Source organism: Rhagoletis zephyria, unplaced genomic scaffold, assembly GCF_001687245.7.
Source record: "Rhagoletis zephyria isolate East Lansing unplaced genomic scaffold, Rhagoletis_zephyria_1.1 Rzeph_scaffold_06360, whole genome shotgun sequence".
NCBI classification, from domain to species: domain Eukaryota; kingdom Metazoa; phylum Arthropoda; class Insecta; order Diptera; family Tephritidae; genus Rhagoletis; species Rhagoletis zephyria.
In genome coordinates this window covers 7,704-28,516 of record NW_016163443.1, presented here as the reverse complement: position 1 = coordinate 28,516, position 20,813 = coordinate 7,704, and the positions used below count along the sequence as shown (strand labels likewise).

General features: G+C 33.2%; 1 long non-coding RNA gene across 1 annotated transcript; it reads left to right on the top strand.

Moving 5' to 3' along the window:
* The first annotated feature begins 2,709 nt into the window (after positions 1-2,709).
* Positions 2,710-18,885, top strand: LOC108373095 (uncharacterized). The gene is made up of 3 exons (XR_001848927.1): positions 2,710-2,788; positions 8,005-8,008; positions 18,875-18,885. It is a non-coding gene; the product is annotated as an uncharacterized LOC108373095 (long non-coding RNA).
* Positions 18,886-20,813: the final 1,928 nt, after the last annotated feature.

The following is a 20,813-nucleotide window of genomic DNA, read 5'->3' as shown; positions in this document are numbered from 1 at the left end:
CAAAAATATTTCGGCAGTAAACTTTCTTAAACTTCGTTAGTTTGACACCTGTGTTGTAATATTTCAGTATATTAATTTAATAGTTGAATAAAATTTTTCAAACAGGTAGCAAGCCTCAACAAAAATATTTTTGGCTGTATACTCTCCTTAGGCTTTTTTGTTTGATACCCATATTGCAATATTTAATTTATTTAATCAATTAAATCGAATACAATTTTCAAACAGGTGGCAACCTACCACAAAAATATCTTTCGCTGTAAGCCTTCTTAAACCTCTTTCTTTTCACGGCCGTATTCCAATATTAAATTTATAACTTTTATTTACTTAAATTGCAATTGCCAAACAGGTGGCAACACTCTTATTATTTTTGTTCTATATTTTAAGTTAGACCTTTCGCAATGCATCGATGAATGCAGTTTTCATGTATAAGTTTTCGAGTGATGCTCGTACAAACATACAGACGGCAGACAGACAGACAAAATTCTAAATATTCTTCCGCATAATATGTTTATAAAAATTTGGCGTTGTCGTTTTTGTATAATAAAGTGTAAACATTTACATAAGTACATATAAGCGTGCGAAATTTCGTGCCGAAATATATTATATGTAAATTAGGAATGAATTTTTAATTTTTGTCCGCTCTAAAATATAATTTTCAATAACATGGACAAATATGTGAATTTTTCAAAATATTTATATGCCAGCTTTTTAGCATTATGATATATGTAAATACGTTTTTCAAAAAAGCCGTGAAATTTTCGTGGTATACTTCACGCGGCCTAACTCAACTATTGACAGAATCTTGTTTTGTATAATTAAAATTAAAAATCCTACAAAAGCACAAAGGAGAAGAAAACCCACACACATAAACAGAAATGAAAATACATACACATGTTCGCATGCATATTTATTAGTCGTAAGTGCATAGCTAGTTTTTTTTTTTTGAATAAAACTAAGAAAAAATAAAATAAATTTTAAAAAGCATTGTTGATTTTTAGCTAAACCTGAACTTGATAAGTAAATTAATACAGAATTATTAAAATTATTTAACTACCGTTTACAGAAGCGAGCTAATGAATTTAAGAAAAATATATATATTGTCTAAATATATTTAAAAACACTGTAGCTTGATTAGTTTATACATAACAAAATCGTTCACTTTAATTTACTGCTTTTCAAATCGAAGAATAAAAAACGTGTATTTTATTATAATATCAATTGATATCAGATGAATATACATATATGTAGTCAAAATAGGTTTGGAATATTAGAAGCATCGACTTAGCGGCGAGTCAATTGGACATTTTTTAAATAGTAGTCGAAACACAAAAAAAAAAATCATAACTATTTGCACAGCTGTTTTTGTTTTTTGATTTTTTTTATTAATGAAAAAATTTTATATAAATATTTTTGTTAAAAAACGTCCGCATTTGATGCTTTTAACATTCCAAATATGTATGAAATATCTGTAAATTACTTTAAAATAAATATTGCAAATAAAAATATTAATAAAAATATGATTATTACAAATAAATGTGTGCATCAACATTTTAAGAATTAGTTGTATTTTTAATTTAAATTTATTTAGCGAAAGGTTAATTAGAGTGGCACTCGGAACTAGTACATAGCATTCAAAGTTCAAGGCGTTGTTAGGTTATTTAATTCTTAGCACCGTCTAAAATATTTCCAGTGAAATTTACCCGAAAACAGTTTACGAAACGCGTCAACATGTACATGATTGGAGCCAAATTGTTTTCACCGACCAATCCACCTATTGAGCGACAAATTAGGCGTACTATGGTCAGCAAGATGATTCAGGTGAAACATCCAGGTAAGGATAATATTTGGGAATGCTTCACAAAATAAGGATAGAATCTAGGACTGTAACGGTCTTGAGCATTGTAATAAAAATCATAATTTAACCGTTAAACTTGGATTTATATTTTTCTGGTTTTTCAGTATTTTTTATCATGTTATAACCGTTATTTTCAGATATAATTTTTTAGATCATAGAAGATTAAAATAGCTAAAAGGTCCAATCTTCATCATGACGGTTATAAATGATCGAAAATCTCGAAAAACTATGAATCCAAAATAACGATTATTTTTGATTGAACAAAATAAAAATCGCAAAATAACGATTAAGGTTGGCCGAAAAAATGAAAATCTAAATTTTACGATTACACGGGCCAACGAAAATTCGAAAAAAAATGTTGGTGCGGCAAATGCTAAAGATATTTTTTTTTAGACTTTTTTTGTGCTGATTACGAATCCTTAACATATGGAAATAAGCTCGAGATTTTGAGATAACTAGGCCTAAGTGTCAAAAACTCGATTTTTTGCAATATTTGAAAAGCTCTAGCAATGAGACAAAAGGCGACAGAACTTTCCAGTTAGGCTTAAAATAAGCCAGCACTCTGGACTACTATCTCTGCAAATACCATCCCTGCACCTTGACGCCAAGGTTACTTATAGTAATTTATTAAACAGAAAAAACTGATTTTGGCAATTTTTTTCAATACCACAATTTTCAAGTACTTTTTTTTCATATTTTAGGAGGGTTTCTACCTTTTTGAAAAATTGTATTAAATTAAATTGATAAAAAAAGGAAATATTACAATACGGGTATCAAACAGCACAAAAATACTTCTTAGGCGCAGTGCAGCACGCCGGGTATTTGCTAGTACATCAATAAAATTGGCATCACTGGAAAACTAATGTATGGAATCGAATGCAGTTTCCATCGATGTATTGCTTGAGGTCTAACTTAAAATATAGGAAAAACAGAGTTGCCAGCTATTTGAAAATTGAAGGTTAGGTAAATTGATAAGATAAATTAAATATTGCAATATGACTAAAGAGGTTTCAGCAGGCTATTAGCCGAAAACATTTTTGTGGCTGGTTGCCTCGTGTTTGAAAATTGTAATTTAATTTAATTAATAAGGTAAATTAAATATTGCAATATGGGTACATATCATAGGAAAGATGTCTAGGAAAGTTTACTGTCGAACACATTTTTGAAGCCTTTTTGAAAAATTTAATTCAGTTAAATTGATGATATGAGGTAAATATTTAGAGGATACCCTTAAACTCGTAAAATGTTAAACTGTGCAAAACTCGTAGGTTTACGAGGCTGTTACGGGAACGCCCTCCTTTTACAAATGTGTAAAGAGGAGCGCAAAGTGACTGTTTGACAGGTTGAGAAGGGTTTTTGTTTCGTAGTATTTTTCATAACAGCCCGCCAGATCGAATGAAAGTTGAATTATAATTAAAATTGTGAGAATTAGCAGAAAACCTATGTTAATACAGTTAGTTGATGAAATTTATTAATTCTATTCACCTATTATTCTTTTCCTTTGTTTTCAGTATTTTATCAAAAATTTATTATAAAATCTTCGGCCGCACGGCGACACTGAAGTTGACAGTTATTTTACGAGGCTCGTAAATTTACGAGCTTTACAAGCTTTTCGAGGCTTTTACGAGTTTAAAGGAAGACTCTTATTGAATTCGTACACCTTTGATGAAAGTACCGATACTCTACCTAATTTCTAATTGCTAAATACCTTCGAAAGTATATGTACTAACAAACACCAACATTTATAGAAAATAAAGAATGCTTCATAAATCGAATATTTGATTGAAAATCTCCCTTCATAAAGCTCTTTAATTTTTTTTTTTTTTTGAGGGAGTAACAACGCAAAAATCCTTTAACGCGCAATAAAGAACGCCGGGTATTTTCTAGTCTGAAATATTTATAAAAAGCTTTTTATTAACCAACAAATAATTTTTAAGCAAAAAATAAAATTGACTTCAATTTTCATATAAAAATTTAAGACTATCGTTAATTTCTTCACGATCCAATGATCGGATCTAAACCAAATTTGTACGGGACTACCTCACCGCTACTACCGGCCGCTGTGGTGTAGTGGTAAGCAGTGCGCGCTTCCACTCCGCAGCACCTGGGTTCAAACCCTGGTCAAAGCAACATCGCAAAAATAAAGAAAAAAGGTTTTTTCTTAACAGCGGTCGCCCCTCGGCAGGCAATGGCAAACCTCCGAGTGTATTTCTGCCATGAAAAACAGCTTCTCATAAAAATACAATCGCCGCTCGGAGTCGGCGTAAAACTGTAGGTCCCTCCGCTTTGTGTGACAACATCAAGGCGCACGCCACAAATCGGAGGAGAAGCTCGGCCAAACACTAACATATGTGTAAGCGCCAATCTATTATTATTATTATTATTATTATTACCTCAAAATTGATAACCTTCTCCTTTTTTTGAAGTCGGTTAAAAAAAGGAGGAGGTTCTCAAAGAATGCTTTTCGTATATACAAAAGTTATCCCTTAGGTTAATAGTGTAAGGTTGCCACTTATTTTCGGTTCTACACAATTTATCTAAAACAACGCAATATAGATATGAAATGAAAGCTATTGTTGAAGACTTTGTTCAGAAAATATTTTCGCTCAGGGTTGCCACGCTGCTATGAAATACTCATTTTTATTTTGTTAATTTCAGTCAGCATTTTTTGTATGTATACACAGTACATACACGCTCAAGATATGTACAATTTATTCCAGCGTATTTCGGAATACGGTTGCTACCTAAATTTTTGAATAAGAAATTTACTTAATAGATCTCGAAATCTTATAGCCTCTTGCCTTTCACTGTACTTTTTCTTTACGGTAGAAAAAAACTATTTTAATTACTCCAAATGCATACACATATACTACTCCTATGTATATATACATATGTACCTATGCTTGTATATACTCCTATATAATTCGCTTTCAAAAAGCCATTTAAAATTGTATAGCTTGAACCAAAAACAATTACTTTTAATTGATTTGAACTCATTAGAACGCTGAAAAAGAGAATAATTTCCAATTAATTTCAATAACTGCTCAATGATCCTTTACACTCCTAGCAGGCTAGCCCTCCATAAAAGCAATAAACGCCGCTTAAATGTTGGGCCAACCCAAAAGGCAGTTTCGTTCGCCATTAACATCATTTAAATGTGCAGACATTTGCGTATGGGTGGGAAGACGAAAGAAATAAGTAAAAATAAACGGTAAAAATGTGAAAAGCTCAAACGAACCACCCATTTGTTGCCACCCACTATTACTCAATAAAAATACTCAAATAAATAAATAAATTGTTGATCCCCTTGCATCAAATGAGGGCCTGCAAAATCACGTCTAAATATTTGAAAATGTGGGTGGTAAATGAAATTCGGCTACAACAAGAACAAAAGTGGTACAACTGGTAACATGGAAAACAGCAACGAAAACAGTTACGGCTAGACAACAACAGGATAAACAGGAAAATGGATAAAATGCACTTGAAAATTGTATGCCTACACAGCAGCCTTGGCAGTCTTTGAAGGGCACAAAACATGCAGAGTACGGAGTAGAGTGGCGGGGGTGGCCAGTGAGTGCCCAGCAAAAAACACGATTACCACAGAAGCGAAAGTGTAAACGAGCTAGGCGATGGGAATCGCTTACGCTTTCGCTTCAGGAAGGCNGTTTTTTTGATATGCATTCTGTTTTTCAGCTGACTAGATGCAGCATTCTACTTTGCATTCCCCGAAATGAAGCAAAGAAGCGAAATAAACAAAAAATATTGTAGGACATTCTACTTTGCATTCCCTGAAATGACGCAAAGAAGCGAAATAAAAAAAAATATTGTAGGACATTCTACTTTGCATTCCCCAAAATGAAACAAAGAAGCGAAATAAATAAAATATTGTAGGACATTCTACTTTGCATTACCGACAATGCCTAAAAGAAGCGAAAAAATTCGAAGGCATTACAACGCTATGCCTTCTAAAACACGTTACCACTAAAAGCGATTACCGATTTTTTGCTGGGTGTTGTCTGGTGTGGTGCGGTGTGGGGAACGGTGTTGGTAGTCGACTACCAGCGGTTCATAACCATAAAATATGTTTTGGCTCAATTCGCATTAAGCGACCTTTAAATGCTTTGGAAAAACTTCCTCTTCCTTCCCACCAGATGATGTTTGACTTTTTTTTTTGTTTTTTGTTGCTACAGCAATAAGGATATGCTGTCGTCATGCAGGATGTGTCTCAATTCGAGGGTGAATTCAAAATGAGTCAAAATCCTAAAGTTGCTCGCAATTGCGGGGGAGCATTGTTGATGGTGATTGTGGCAGTTTATTTAACGCTTTTATCCACCATTTAGAGAGCAGTAATAAAGCGAAAGAGGATGAGCATAATGATGTTAGCTGATGTTGTTTGTTGTTGTAGTTGTTCGTAGCTGGTGGGGTGAAGTGATTTAAATTTTATTAACGCGGATTTGTTGTGCATTTATTAGAGATTTGTATGCGGAATGTCAAGCAGATTGAAAATACATACATAAATAGATGAGTGGATTAGTGGATGATTGGTTCAAGGAAAAAGTGAATGTTTGCTTGTGCACTGAGCGCAGTTTTTATAACAGCTTGTGCTTTCTATCTTGGAGACTAGATTGGTTTTTCAAATATGTTCTAACAATAATAAAAGTTTCGTTGACAAAGGGAGAGGATATAGTAGATATGTATTCCTAAAAAAACTTGACGCTCTAAGAAGAAATAATTGAACAAAATGTTCTTTAGTTTTTAGAATATCTAGCAATTTTTTTCTTTTATAAACTCAGATTCCCATATTAATAGAATTCAAAAAAAAACAATTGCGTAGCTCCTGTAACTGATACGACATTTTCGAGCTGATAGCAACAACAATATCAACTGCATGTTATGCTTACAACCGTACAATAGCAATAAAAGTAACAACAAACAATCGAATCTACAACAATGCAACATTTAATGAGATTAAAAGGCGCAACAGGGAGTCGATGAAATTGTTACGAACCAAATGCGCAATATTCACCGCGAAATTGTGGCACAGCATGCTTAGCAGGGAGCATACTAAAATAAAAAAATGAAAATAAAAATTTAAAGATCACACAAAAAAGAACCGCAAGGCCATCAGAAATGCTACAAATGCAAATGTAAACATTGAATGTAAGTAAAAAATAATATTGGAAAAATAAAATAAGTGTAGATAAAACGCTAAACGACGAAATTGTATCACTCGTTTTACCTTTACTGTTTTTTTTTATATAATTTTATCCGTCAGTTGTGTTAAGGGTTCTCACCAAAAATGATTATTCTTTTTACATGATTCCATAACAAAACTTGTCTATTTAAATATGGAGAATGCAACCTTGATTTTCAATACGAATTGATAATTAACTTAAAGGACATTTAATTTTTGACAGCCCTTATACTTATACGAAAGTACTAAGGCATTTAGTAAATTTCTCATTTAATTTCCATTTATTTTGGGGAATTTTTGCGATTTTTTCCCGATTTACTTTTTTTTATTTTTTAAAAAATTTTCATGATTTTTCGTGTTATATTATTCAGGTTATTTCGAAAGTTTTCCGGGATTGCCACGACTTTTCGGTGTTTTTGGAGGGTTTTCGCACCATTTCGGGACTTTACAGATTTTTGGTACTATTTCGAGATTTCTTAGCATTCCATATTTAATAAATACAATTTTGCTACGCTTAATAGCGAAAACTACTGTTAACCAAAAACAAAGTTTTGCAAAGATATTGATGCCAGCGAGCTCTTTTGGGCTGTTTAGTGTTCTGATGCAATAATTCTTTAGAAACAATCAATAACTATCGATCGTTTTCGATAGTATTCTAATCTTACAATTTGACTTTATATTGCGCTTGGCATATTTGTAAAAAATATTTCTTACAAAATCAGCAAATCGCATGCTTAGAGTTAAAAGTTGCTAAGTAAATTTTTAGAAGTTTTACAGGAGAGCTAGATACTTCTCTTATCCATTTTCTTCACAAATTTTGCGAAACTTTTAATAAAATATTTTACGTGCTTAAAGCAAAGCAAAACTTCATACGAAAAATTCGAATTTTTTTTAGAGCTATTTATTTTATTCAGTGCCAGATATTTTATCATTCAACATCAGATAGTTTACTTAGTTCAGTATCAGATATTAACCTTTTTTAGTTCTTTTCACTAATCTATCCCCTTTTCACTTATCAAACCACCCGCTGGAAATGCTGGTAAATATACTCTGCCCAACTATCTTTTATTTAAAGGTGCTGGCAGGTTGTGTCAAATGCACAAGAAAATTGACAATAAGCAATAAAACAATAAGTAAGAAAAACAAAAAATATCAAATTCTATCGATATCGCACCACCATCGATAGTTTCAACCACAGTCTAGGATTTTAATGCACTAGAAACTTGGAACTTGGAAACTTTTGTTATGTACTTCCTTTATGTACAATGTGCATGTCCAATTAAAGATATTAAAAAATACCAAAATTTATCAAGAAATTATAGCCGAACCACTTTTTGCCAAGTTTTAGCGTATTATTTTCGTTGTTATTTAATTTTGGTTATTTTTTTTATAAAAATATAGTACATTCTTAAAAAAAACCCCGCTTGAATTCAAGTTTCCAAATTTGTGCAATATTAAAAAAAAATCAACAAACTTTCGTACAAATTTCGATCTTTTTCAAAAATTCTAAAAAATAAATCGTAGTGTTTAGCCATTTAAAACTTGTACTTTATTCTATTTACTAGAAATCAATTGGCTACAAAACTGCATACTCAGAATCTAATTAAAAAACTCGAAGTTTTTACGAAAATGTTTTAATTTTTTTTTTTAATTGCATACATTTTTAAGGCAGTGGCACTCGATAGGTCCATTTGTACAGATTGGTACATTTTTATATTCGGCTATTGGTACAAAACCAAAAAAAAGGGAAATTTTTCTTTTTGTAGTCAAAATAGTTTCTTAAAGGATTTTTTAGAAAAAATCCCCTCAGATGACAAAACAGTTTAAGCTTCAAAAATCTACACTGCCGGAACAAAGTATTGGCACAGCAAATTTTTCACAATATATGCAACAATTTTTATTCTAATATTTTTCCGCTAATGTCGTATAAAAAATATGGTTCATTCTACAACAAAAAACATAAAAACGTAATTCCTAAACTTTGTGCAAAACTCGCGAGCAAATTTTCATGAAAATGTTCAACTTTTTAACCAGATTTTTTAGAATTTTTTTGAGTATGCAGATTTGTAGCCCAATCAGTTTTAGTACAATAATGTGCAAGTTTTAAGTAGCTAGGAATTACTGTTAATTTTTGGTAATTTTTTTTTCACGTAGTCCCTTTCATACAAACAATTTTTTTCGAAAATACTTTATATGGAAAAAATGCAAAACACTTCAACAAAAAAAAATTCTCAAAAATCAACGCGATTTTTGACTAACTCCGAACTTGCAATTTTTTGCTAGAATTTAATACTCATCTGATTAAAAGTTGAAAATTTTGAAGAACATTTGCTGAATTTTCGCGAGTTTTGCACAAAGTTTAGGAATTATATTTTTATGTTTTTTGTTGTTGAATGAACCATATTTTTATATAAAATTGGCGGGAAAATATTAGAATAAAAATTGTTGCATATATTGTGGAAAAATTGCTGTGCCAGTACTTTGTTCCTGCAGTGAACATAAAAATATTAAAAAATTGTATCAACAGAATCATAATAATGAGATTTTTGATGCTGTTTTTTAACTTTTTTCAAAGATTTGTTTAAGAAAAACTTGAAAACCTGCTTCAAAATTTACCGATATAGACTTATAAGGTATCACAGGTATCATTTTCTCACCCTTTTTGTTTCTTTGAAAAAAAACTCATTCACGTCCCAATTTTTTCTTATTCAATACCAACACATCCTTATTCAGCATGGAATGACACTCGTTTATCTTACCTCCCTTTTTCATATTTTGAATGAGCTTATTCGCAAAGAAATTAAAAGGGTGAGCAAATGATACCTCATAAGTCTAAATGGTAAGGTTTTGGCTGAGTTATTTAAGTTTTTCTTAAACCAGTCTTTGAAAAAAGTGTAAAAACAGCATCAAAAATCTCATTATTATGATTCCGTGGAATTTTTTTTTATATTTTTATGAAAACTTTCTAAACTTAACTACTCAGTCATCTGAGGCATTTTTTCAAAAAATATTTAAAAAACTGTTTGTTAATAAAAGAACTAAATTTTTGGAGGTATTTTCAGATGGTAAATCTTAATATTTTTGCGAGCTATTTTGGTGGAAGTCTTAAAACATAATACATAGATTTTATAATTCCAGTGCCGCTTTTTTTTTGTATGGGCAGTCTACTCCACATAAGTTGGCTATGATTACTCTGCCGTCTATCATAGTAGCACAATGCCGCTAAGTACATTTAAAAATTTTCGGGCAATAGCCTCATGCAATTATCGATTAGATTTTTTGTTGTTTGTGTGAAATATTTTATTTTTATAATTTTATTTTATTTTTTCTTTAATCAAAATATGTTGATATAAAAGTGAAAAAAAAAATTTTGCCAGAAATTTAAAAAACACATTTCAAATCCATGGGAAAATCGCAACTTTTTTTTGACGAGGCACCTTAATGTACCTACATACATACTGAGTATAATAACTCTCCTTTCAAAACTTTTCATAAATATTGATGTGGTCGCATTTTTGGCAATTAATTATTATGCTTACTGTGTAGACACGCTGAAAAATACACACATATATGTATGTACTCGTACATATGTATATGCATAAATCACGACAATAAATTAGTTGTTTTTAATTACGATTATTACGGCGATAATGGTGTATTTAACGCGCGATAAACATAAATAATCATGTCAGAGAAATTCCAAAGTAATAAAACAACACAAGTGATAAATAAAATCACAAGAAACCATATTTATGTACCAAAATTGAAGTCACATGAGCGCCACAAAATCCCAGTTCAGTCCAAGTGGCGCACAAAAGAAACAGACAAATGTACATACATATGTACATACATATGCTCACACTTGTGAAATTGTACAGATTTGGTTAATGAATGCAATGTGTGAACATGAAAACGCTCGCGATTCCCATTAAAAAATTCCAAAAACGAAAATTCCTCAAAAGTGTTGAAGTGCGACCGTACAGTACGTTACGTCGAGTGCAGCCAAGATATTAACATCCATAAACATACATACATACATATGTATGTACATACAAACGCCACATTCATCTACATATGCATGAATGTTTTGAATGAAATGACTTTTGCCTTTGCACTTCTCTAAGTACTTAGGGATGCTTAGTCCCAAAGTGCTTTATCATTTACAGGACATCCCTTGGCTCACTGCTGTTGACACTTTGGTTGCTACGCCACTACGCCACCTTCACCAAGCCAACACATCCCCAACTGTCAGCGCGCATTCCACAACAACGAGATTGCTTCATTAGTTGTCTTGTCGCGATGGTTTGTTAATTATTTAATTTGTGGCGCCACCATTCGCACGCTCAACCGCCTCCGCGAACCGCTGTGGTTGTCGTTGTCTCAACTGGTAATTGAAAGTTGTTAATACACATTTTTTATGTTGAGGAAAAAACTGCTTTTTACCCAAGAAGAGTGTATCTACTAAATATGGAAATAATTTTCTGGTAGAAATATGAAAATTAAGCAAAGCTACATTCATTAATCATTAGCATGTCCTTGCCATATCCATATCCTGATGGCAATCGCGGCAAGCAATGGCAATGGTGGCATGCTGCGTTCACCATGGGCTCACATGCATAATCAATTCACTGCAAACTGAAAGTCGATGCTTTCATTTTATCTCTATACCAACAAACTTTTTTTTTTTGTAAGAAAAAACACAGCAGTAAAAATGCTCGTTCCTCGTTAGTGCCATAAAACAAAACGCCACGCTACCATCGCTGCGGATTCGACACTTTCTACTGCTATTATTTTAATTTACAACTTGTTTTGTTGTCATTGTTGTTTGTACTTTGGTTGTGTTTTCTTTGTAGCCGTACTGCTCCTTTGAAATTTGAATACATGTGCGCATACGAGCAATGTAACAGCGCTCTGAACAGCAGGAGGCTGTGTACTCATATTCATACGTACGCACGTGGCGGCATCCTTTTGCTGCGACACTTTCCACACACACACTTCTTCTATTAAAATATCTAAATATATACATACATACATGCATAGCACCATCTACATATGTATATTTTATATGCACCCACATCCATACTTTCTTCACACTTGGGTTCACTCGACGGGTGTCGTGTCCTCATTTGACACTTTGCCTTGTTGGTCAAGGCTTGGAGTGTTCACACATTTGGTGAGAGTGAAATTTTCTTCGTTTCAGTTTACAATTTAATTAAGCAATTTGGCGATTTGCAAACATTTAGTTAGAAGATAGCGCATACAAATTTTCAAAGAAGTTTCTTTAGATGTACATATTTTGATAAACAATTTTGCTAGACGTGCTGACGTTACGGGAGTTGATCGGTAGCAGATTGCGAAGCTTGACATATCTATTTTAAAAACGACCAAGCAAGGAAAGTGCTGACTTCGAAAAATCCGAAGGAAAAAAGAAAACTCGCAACACCCAACAACAGTTGTCAACTCTACGATGACGTCAAGCCAAAATTACTCTCACGAATTCTGCTGCGATCGGTGCAATCTTGTATTCTATCATTCTTGAATTGTACCCATCCATACAACGGTTGCTACAAATTTTCGCAACCCTTCCCGTGTCAGCAGTCTGCGCAGATAGTGAAAGAACTCTTTAGAAAAGTATCGATACTAGTACTCATATAGAATACTCTAAAGAAGAATCGATGCCAGTACTCATATTTGCAACTCGTAAAGTAATCGTTTATAGCATAGAGCTATAAGTTTTAAGAGTAAATATTCTATAATGTTTAAAGCGTATATTTATAAACCACTTTACTTTTAAAATGAAATGCAAATGCAGAAAATGAGAAAACAAGGGAGGTGAAGTCCATTCTCTAAAGTAAATATAATCTATCTTTCATAAAAGAATGGGTTGGATTCCGAATAAACAATGAGGGTAGAATACATTCGTTAACGGGCGATCTGATATGCTGGAGAATAGCCAAGTTGTCGTGTCGAAGACCATCCTCTTACCCATTCTTTATAGAACGTGAAGGAAGAGATTCGTTATCCAATTATTTACGAATTTTTAACAAAGCCCAATGTTGAAATGACCGCACCCATCTTGTACGGTGTGTAAAAATTGCATAGTTCTACCGATTACCAGTAGTCCATGAGAACAAAATATGTATTAATTTTTACTATATATAAGTTCAAACCTTTCAAGCCGTTTTTCTAGGTTTTTTTGTTTGGGCTAAGACATTTTTAAAGCGTTATGTTCCTTTCCACGACATTCATATTGAATATCGAAGATAATTTTTGAACATTCGCCACATTGTTTATTGTGTAATTTTCAAACATTTTGTAATTGAAATGACGACTTTTTTTATATGAATTTAAAATTTTTTTTTACTTAAAAAAAGTTCTTAAAACTTCGATATTTTTTGGTATTCGCGATATTTACTCAGTTCTTGTCAAAAAGTATCGAGTTTCCGATACTACTCAGACCTCATGAGAAGTATCGATATTCTGTACTCGGTACTCGTATCGTTCTATCACTATGCGCAGATTGAAAACGGCTTGCGTTGTTGAACGTGCATCAAGACAAAATACAAATCGATATGAGGTTCATAAATATTTAGAGAGAGTTAAAGAGATAATTATGCAGGAAGCTACATATACATAAAAACAAATTTTATGTCTAAGTATCTAAGTAGTACAGTGAAATTAGCAAAACTCTGGCGATTTATGGTAAGGTCCACAAATCGTTTTTATTATAGTTGAGTAGATTAAAGAGATGTTAAAAATAGATTTGCGGTACTCATAAAAGATTCGAGCACGGTTAAGCATCAAGGTCCATTGCCAAGTGTTTGGAACGTGTGTAGGGCGCGCGTCTCTACGGAAGTCGGTAATACGACCAAAAGATAGAGCATCCCTGACTTGGTGATTCATATTTTTACGTTTTTCAATAAAAAAGTTTTCGTCCATTTTAGAAGTCCAGGACTAGTTGAAGTTCGAAGTTCTTTTCCTTGAATTTTAATTATCTTCAAAAGTTTCAACAATTTTTCAACAAATTTCGAAAAATTGTAATCAAAATTTCAAACTTTTTAATCAGAATTTTTAGAAAAAATTTTGATGATTTTTGGTTTTATGCACCATTTACGTTGATTTTTGATAATTTTCTTTGAGGGTATAGCGCATTTTCTTTCATATAAAAAAAAATTATCGAACATATTTTGCTGGATATTAATTGATTTTTTTGCATATAAGAGCTATACAAAATTTATATTAATAGCTTTAAAGGGTTACCCCTTTAAGAGGTAGAAGGCTGTGGATGACAATTTAGAATTAAATTCAGATCTGTATAGATATACGTATGTATATATTTATCAATACATTTTAGCAGAGAGCACTTGATTCTAAGGACTGAAGGCAGTTTAAGATAATACCCAATATTTCCTCCCTGGCACTTTTTTCGTTTTGTTTTTTAAATTTCGAATAAAAACAAAAAAAAACTATGGGCAATTGTTTGAATGGCCACCTGACTCCTTCGTATGTACATATGTATCTTGAACGCTTATATTAATTTTCTCATCCTCATGTGAAAAACTGAAAATATCAGAATTTTTGGTTACTAATTTATATAATTTGTCTATTTCATTCATATAATAACTTAATTTTGTTAAATGCGACAGATAAATATAAGCTTCAAATGCGAGTTAAAATTTGGTATTCATTCTACAAATATTATAATGAGGTCGTTTACAACTGCGACATATTACTAGTATTTTCCACACAATAACATAACTTATAATTTTAATACAAACAAATATACTACAATGACATCAAATGAAGGTGTGTATATGTATATTTAGGTAGGTATATCATTGTTACAAATCAACTAAAAGGGTTAGATTATAATTGTTTTGGTGGTGTATTTGTAAATGTGGTCTTTCATTGCGTTGCATTCAAAATAGTCGCGGTTGGTTAAATGCAAATTACATATACGACTCGCATCTAAATAAGTACATATGTATATATGTATGTATATGTATATATGTACATATATGAAACGCAGTTAATGAGAATTTAATAAAAAGTTACCATATACATTTGTATGTATGTATATAACAGAGGAAAGTTTCAGGGATGATAAACGCACGCACAGGTACTCAGCATTGGCTATTTATTTTATAAATTATATGTAGAATGTAACTACTTATATAGCTGTGTAGATATACAAATGAGAACGCTCACCTTTGAATATGCAAAGTATGCACGCAATGCGTTTTAGAATTTTTAAACAATTGCGGTTTAACCCTTTGATATACATACAAAACAAATTCATAAAAAAAATTATTCGAGTATTATAAAATGTTCTCAGGTGTTCTCAAATTATAATTTGTTGCATATTAATTTTATATGTATGCTTTATGAATTTTGACTCATGGACATAGAAATTCCGAACTCCTTTTTTCTTGAGTTGATGTTACTTAGACGCATCGATATGTGGAAGGAGTGATCTCCTTACTATTTAGTATAGTATACACCCTGCTGTTAGATAAAAACAGGGCTTTAAGGATGGGAGCTAAAAACTAAAAAAAAATAAGAATAGTTTGTAGTAGAAAAATTCGAACAATGTGGAATTTATATGGCTGACCTGCTTGTGCATGGATACGATATCGCTAGCAATATCTGAAGAAATGCATATTTCAGAAACCAATTCACCTACATTCAAGAACATTGTTTTTTTTTAGATTTTAATATTCGGATAGACTTCCTTACTATAAATTTAGTTCAGCAGCCTTCATTGCCATTAGAGATGGGCAATCTCGTTGCATTCCAGGACTAGCCAGTCACAGTCATTTTCAACCGTGTCTGTGACAAGAAAAGTGAAAAAAATATTCTCGAACAATAGAAATTTATTCAAAACTAGCAAATACCCGGCGTGCTTTACAGCGCCTTAAACGTTTTTTTGGTTGTTTGATACCGGTGTGGTAATATTTCATTTTTATTTTATCAATTGAATTAAATAAAATTTTTCAAACAGGTTGCAACCCTCATAAAAAATATTTTCAGAAGTAAACTTTCCTAAGCCTACAGATACAATAATACATAATACATCGAACCATCCTCATCAGCATAAAAAAGCCGCCTTTAGACAGATGATCAATAGAATTGAGCGAATACCACTAACAAAAGAAGGATACAACAAAGAACTGGACGCAATATATGCCATAGCGGCTAATAACGGATACAAAAGAGATCTGGTAGAAGAAATCCGAAGGGAGCACAAAAACAAAAAGCCAAACAAAGAAGAAAACAATAACAAAAATTGGGCGGTATTAACCTATACTGGAAAGTCAACGTACAAACTTGCAAAGCTGTTCCAGAAACACAACCTTCGCACATCATTCAGAACAAATAACAACGTGGGACGGATACTACGGAACACCACAAATCAAGAAGATCCATTGGATAAACAAGGAGTCTATAAACTAACTTGCAAATGCCAGCATAGTTACATAGGTCAAACAGGACGTAAAATAAAAACAAGATTCCGCGAGCATATAAGAGACTATAACAAAAAGACACAGAAACCGAGCGCAATACCAGAGTCAAATTTTGCTAACCACATGTTTAACAACAAATGTTCACCAACGCAAATAAGAAAGGCAGCGAAACTACTGCATGTACAACATAAAGGCCAACGACTAAACGTCCTAGAAAATATGGAAATATACAAACTAAAAACCTTCGACGGCAAAATAATAAACGAACAAACAAATACCGCATCGGATGTTATATTCGAACCCTTAAAATTGATTTACGAAAAAAAGAAAAATGACAACAAAACAACAGGCATGGACACTCCGAACACACCAAAAAGCACCACCAGGGCAAAAATCACTGACTTTTACCTACCTGCAGGCAAAAACCATACAGCGACAACATAATGGATGTTAATATCGAAACAGCGAAGATGAACCTATTACCTGCTTCAAAAAAATGGGCACCATGGCATATCTAGTAATTAATCATCGACGAAAATCACATTACCTAAGATAAATGAACATAAATTAGGGACAAATCTCGAACCAGACAGAACGAAAAATGACACTGAAGATGGTACAACGCCGAAACCGGTTTGTCTGCAAACCAAACTTGACAAGGGATGACCGAAATTCGTTCCAAAATAAATCAAATTCCTAAGCCTCTTCAGTTTGATACCCATATTGCACTATTTAATTTATCTTATTAATTAAATTAAATTAAAATTTTCAAACATGTGACCATCTTCACAAAAATATTTTTGGCTGTAAGCCTTCTTAAACCGCTTTCTATAGACAGCTATATAGCAATATTTACCTTGTCTTATCAATTTACTTAAACTGCAATTTTCAAAAATGTGGCAACTCTCTAAGTTTTTGTCTTCATATATTTTAAGTTAGACCTCTAGTAATACATCGGTGAAAACTGTATTTAATTTAATGCATTAGTTTTCGAGTGATGAGACAGACAGAAACAAATTCTAAAAATTGTTGATTTGGCTTCTGTTGCTCTAATAAAGACCCCCAATATAAATTTTGTTTTAATATCTATATATATGTATAGATATCGTTCTAGGTTAGGCTAATATGGCCTAATGTACGCCACGTACCTTTCGTAGACTCATACTTAGTATACGTCATTTAGAATGCTAAAACTTTTAGTGAAACTTTAGTGATATTTTAGTGGAGCTCTTGAGATGCTTGGGAGCCTACGAATTCGAGAAACTAGAGGACATCCCGAAAATAGGGCTGCAATTTCTACGTAAATTCGCAAAAAACGTTGACATCCTTTGGGATGTCTACTTTAACGCATAGAAAACGAGCTCCAACTGGTCACGCTAAGGTTCTACCATACTATGTGCGGCTCAATGCTGGCCAGATTAACCTCCCCTAACCTAATTGTTCGCGAAAGCCTGACGTTGCTCCTTTCTAAGCAACAGCTGACCGCAGCAAACCGTCGTCTTTGACTGAGGGTTAAGTTTTATGTTCTCCGTTAGTTTCTGCTGTTGGTGCTGTTATCATTCATTAGGGTATAGAAGTCTTCCCTACATAATTTAAGTTCAGGTCAGCAGTCATTAATTCGCTTTCCGTTCTTTGTTATTACTGGAGCTTGTCCTAGTTTCCTTCCAGTCACTCAGCATTTCAAGCTTTTCTCTCATGTATTTCAGCATCTCTCTTCTAATTACGTCAAACACGTTTTTGAAGTTCCTATAGCGATCCCACATAGTTTGCGTGACCCCGTTCTCATTGTACAAGTTGGTCTTTCGAGATCGGTAGAATCCGATCACTTCATTGGCCGCGCTACAAGACGAAATGTGGTTCAACTGTGCTCCCAGAGAGGAGGTGTGAAAGTCCAGTAGCGATTATACTTCCTGCCTGTTCTAGTTTCATTAGTGAACCAGGCAATGGTCCCGAAGGACGTATTTCTAACACCAATATGTTGTTGAGCATATTAGGTCCATTGGGTGTATGAAAAAACTTCACAAGTACATAAGTACTCCAGGCTATGTACTGAACTAAAAAAAAATTAATCTAGTAGCTATGTAGATTTGTTGTGCAACCTGTCACTTCTCGGCATTCAATGCTTCAGTGCATTTACAAGTTGGCCACCTTTAATCCTTCCTGCAGCATATTTCCTGCATCTGCTGATGTGTCAGCTGAAATTGTTGTCTTAAATAGGCACAGAATTCAAAATATAAAACGAATGTAATCCACGTAACACGCAAGCATAGGCCGAAAACAAAACTAGAAAAATTACATCAAACACACAACAAGTGGAAGAGTTAAGCACTTGCAGGGCAAACAGCAGTCGCAGCTGAAGAGGAGCAGCAACAGCAACGCTCAAAGGTACAAAAAAATACAAAATTAAGAAACCAATTAAGTATGAAAATCGCAGGTTCCTTAACCTCAACCACGGCCAGCAAATGAATGAAATAATTGTGTGTCGATCACACACACACACACATACACACGCACACAATTGCAGCCACAATTGGTGCATGGCCTTGTTCGCCTTAGGAAAAGGACACTCAATGTCAGCGTTAAGTAGACAATTACCTCACCTTATTTTGTGTGTGTGTGTGTGTGTGCCACCCTTTAGCATTTTATTTGCGAGTATTTCTTTAAGGATTGGCGGTTTTTTTTTTTGGTTTGCGCTCGCCATATGAGACATTGGAACTTTCTGAATCAAGATGATTATCTGCTGTTGGTGCCGCAGACATTCTGTTGCTGACTTATTGTTGCTCTGTTGCTGCTGGTGTTCGAGTTAAATTTGATACCGTCTATTAGCTTCGTTATTATCCTTTTTTTTGCCATACTGCGTGGCCATATCGAATGACTCAAAGCGCAGCGTCTACACTTGTTTGTGTCAAGCACCCAAAAATCCAATTGCGTATCCTGTATCCCTACGAATTTAAACAAGTACAACTGCACATACATTCATACATTCATCGCGATTAGAGCATTTTTATACATATGTGTGTATGTATGTTTGTATACTCGCCCAGTGCGCTCATTGTTTTCAGCAATTCTCCCACGTTTACTTGCGCTCGCAAAAAAAAAAATAATAAATAGTTTCAGCTAAATAGAAGACGAAGCGAACAAAAAGTAGTCATTTTGCAATTTGTGTTTGTTTTTTTTTTCTTTTGGTCTCTATTCATTCAAGAAATGTGAGTCCTTGCCTTTATTTTCGATTGCGACAGGAAGTGTGAGAATTTGTATTACATTCGCCGACAATAAAATGTATTTTTGAATTGTTTGGCCGAGTATGTTATCGCCAAAGAATCGCAAATTTGAAATATTTCCTTTGATCGAAGGCTAATAAAAGTTTTTGGTTTCATTTTTTAGGCATCTACAAACATGCAAACATTTTTAACCTATCCAGCTTGGCGTCTTGTTACTGTTCTAATTCACATAAAAGTTGTATTGCATAGCTTATAGTTTTTGTTTTTTTTTTTGTTGCATGTGCATTAGTTGCACCTGTGTCCTTTGAGTGCATTGTCCTTGCGATGCATTAGAATGCTTGCATATGTACAGCAAAATGTCAGGATATCCTGTATTTTAGATCGTTTGGATTAGGAATGCATTATAGGAGGCAATTATGTTCAGATAATGGAAAATTTAGCAAACATTTTTGATACAAAATTAAAAAAAAAATCCACTCCTAGTGCGTTTCATCTTTTTTACTTACCAATTCTGTGATATCTATGTACATACATACATATGTACAAATATACATATGTAAGTAGGAAGGTTTAAAGAACTATTAACGCCCATTTGTAAATTTATTTTGTAGTGAAAACTTTTAAGAAAAGGCCCTGCACAGGCTATTTTAAGACAAGAAAATTGGAATTAAGCCCACTTTTTGCGTTTGGGGAGCCAGGAGGGATGTTTCTGTGCCATCAAAGCCAAAATCACCGCACAATCTTGGTGGGATTCCGCGTGATCTCTTCGGAAGTTAAGAAGCCATCAACATCATTGGAAGAAATATAAAGGTTACACGGTTAAAACAGTTAAAAGCTGATTAATGAACTTTGTATTTTGTCTGCGAGTTACAGGGCAATTCAGGCAAATGTCTTTCAACTCCAGACATACAGCCTTTCGAAAGAAAAAAGCCTTCCATAAAAGAACTGTCAAAAGCTCTGGTACCGAGGAGGTTGTAGCGTTTTTCGCTCACAATAATTTTCTAAAAATTAAATGAAATTAAAAACATATAGGTTTCTGTTTAAAAGAATAAAAACTAAAAAGATATACATGTAAATTT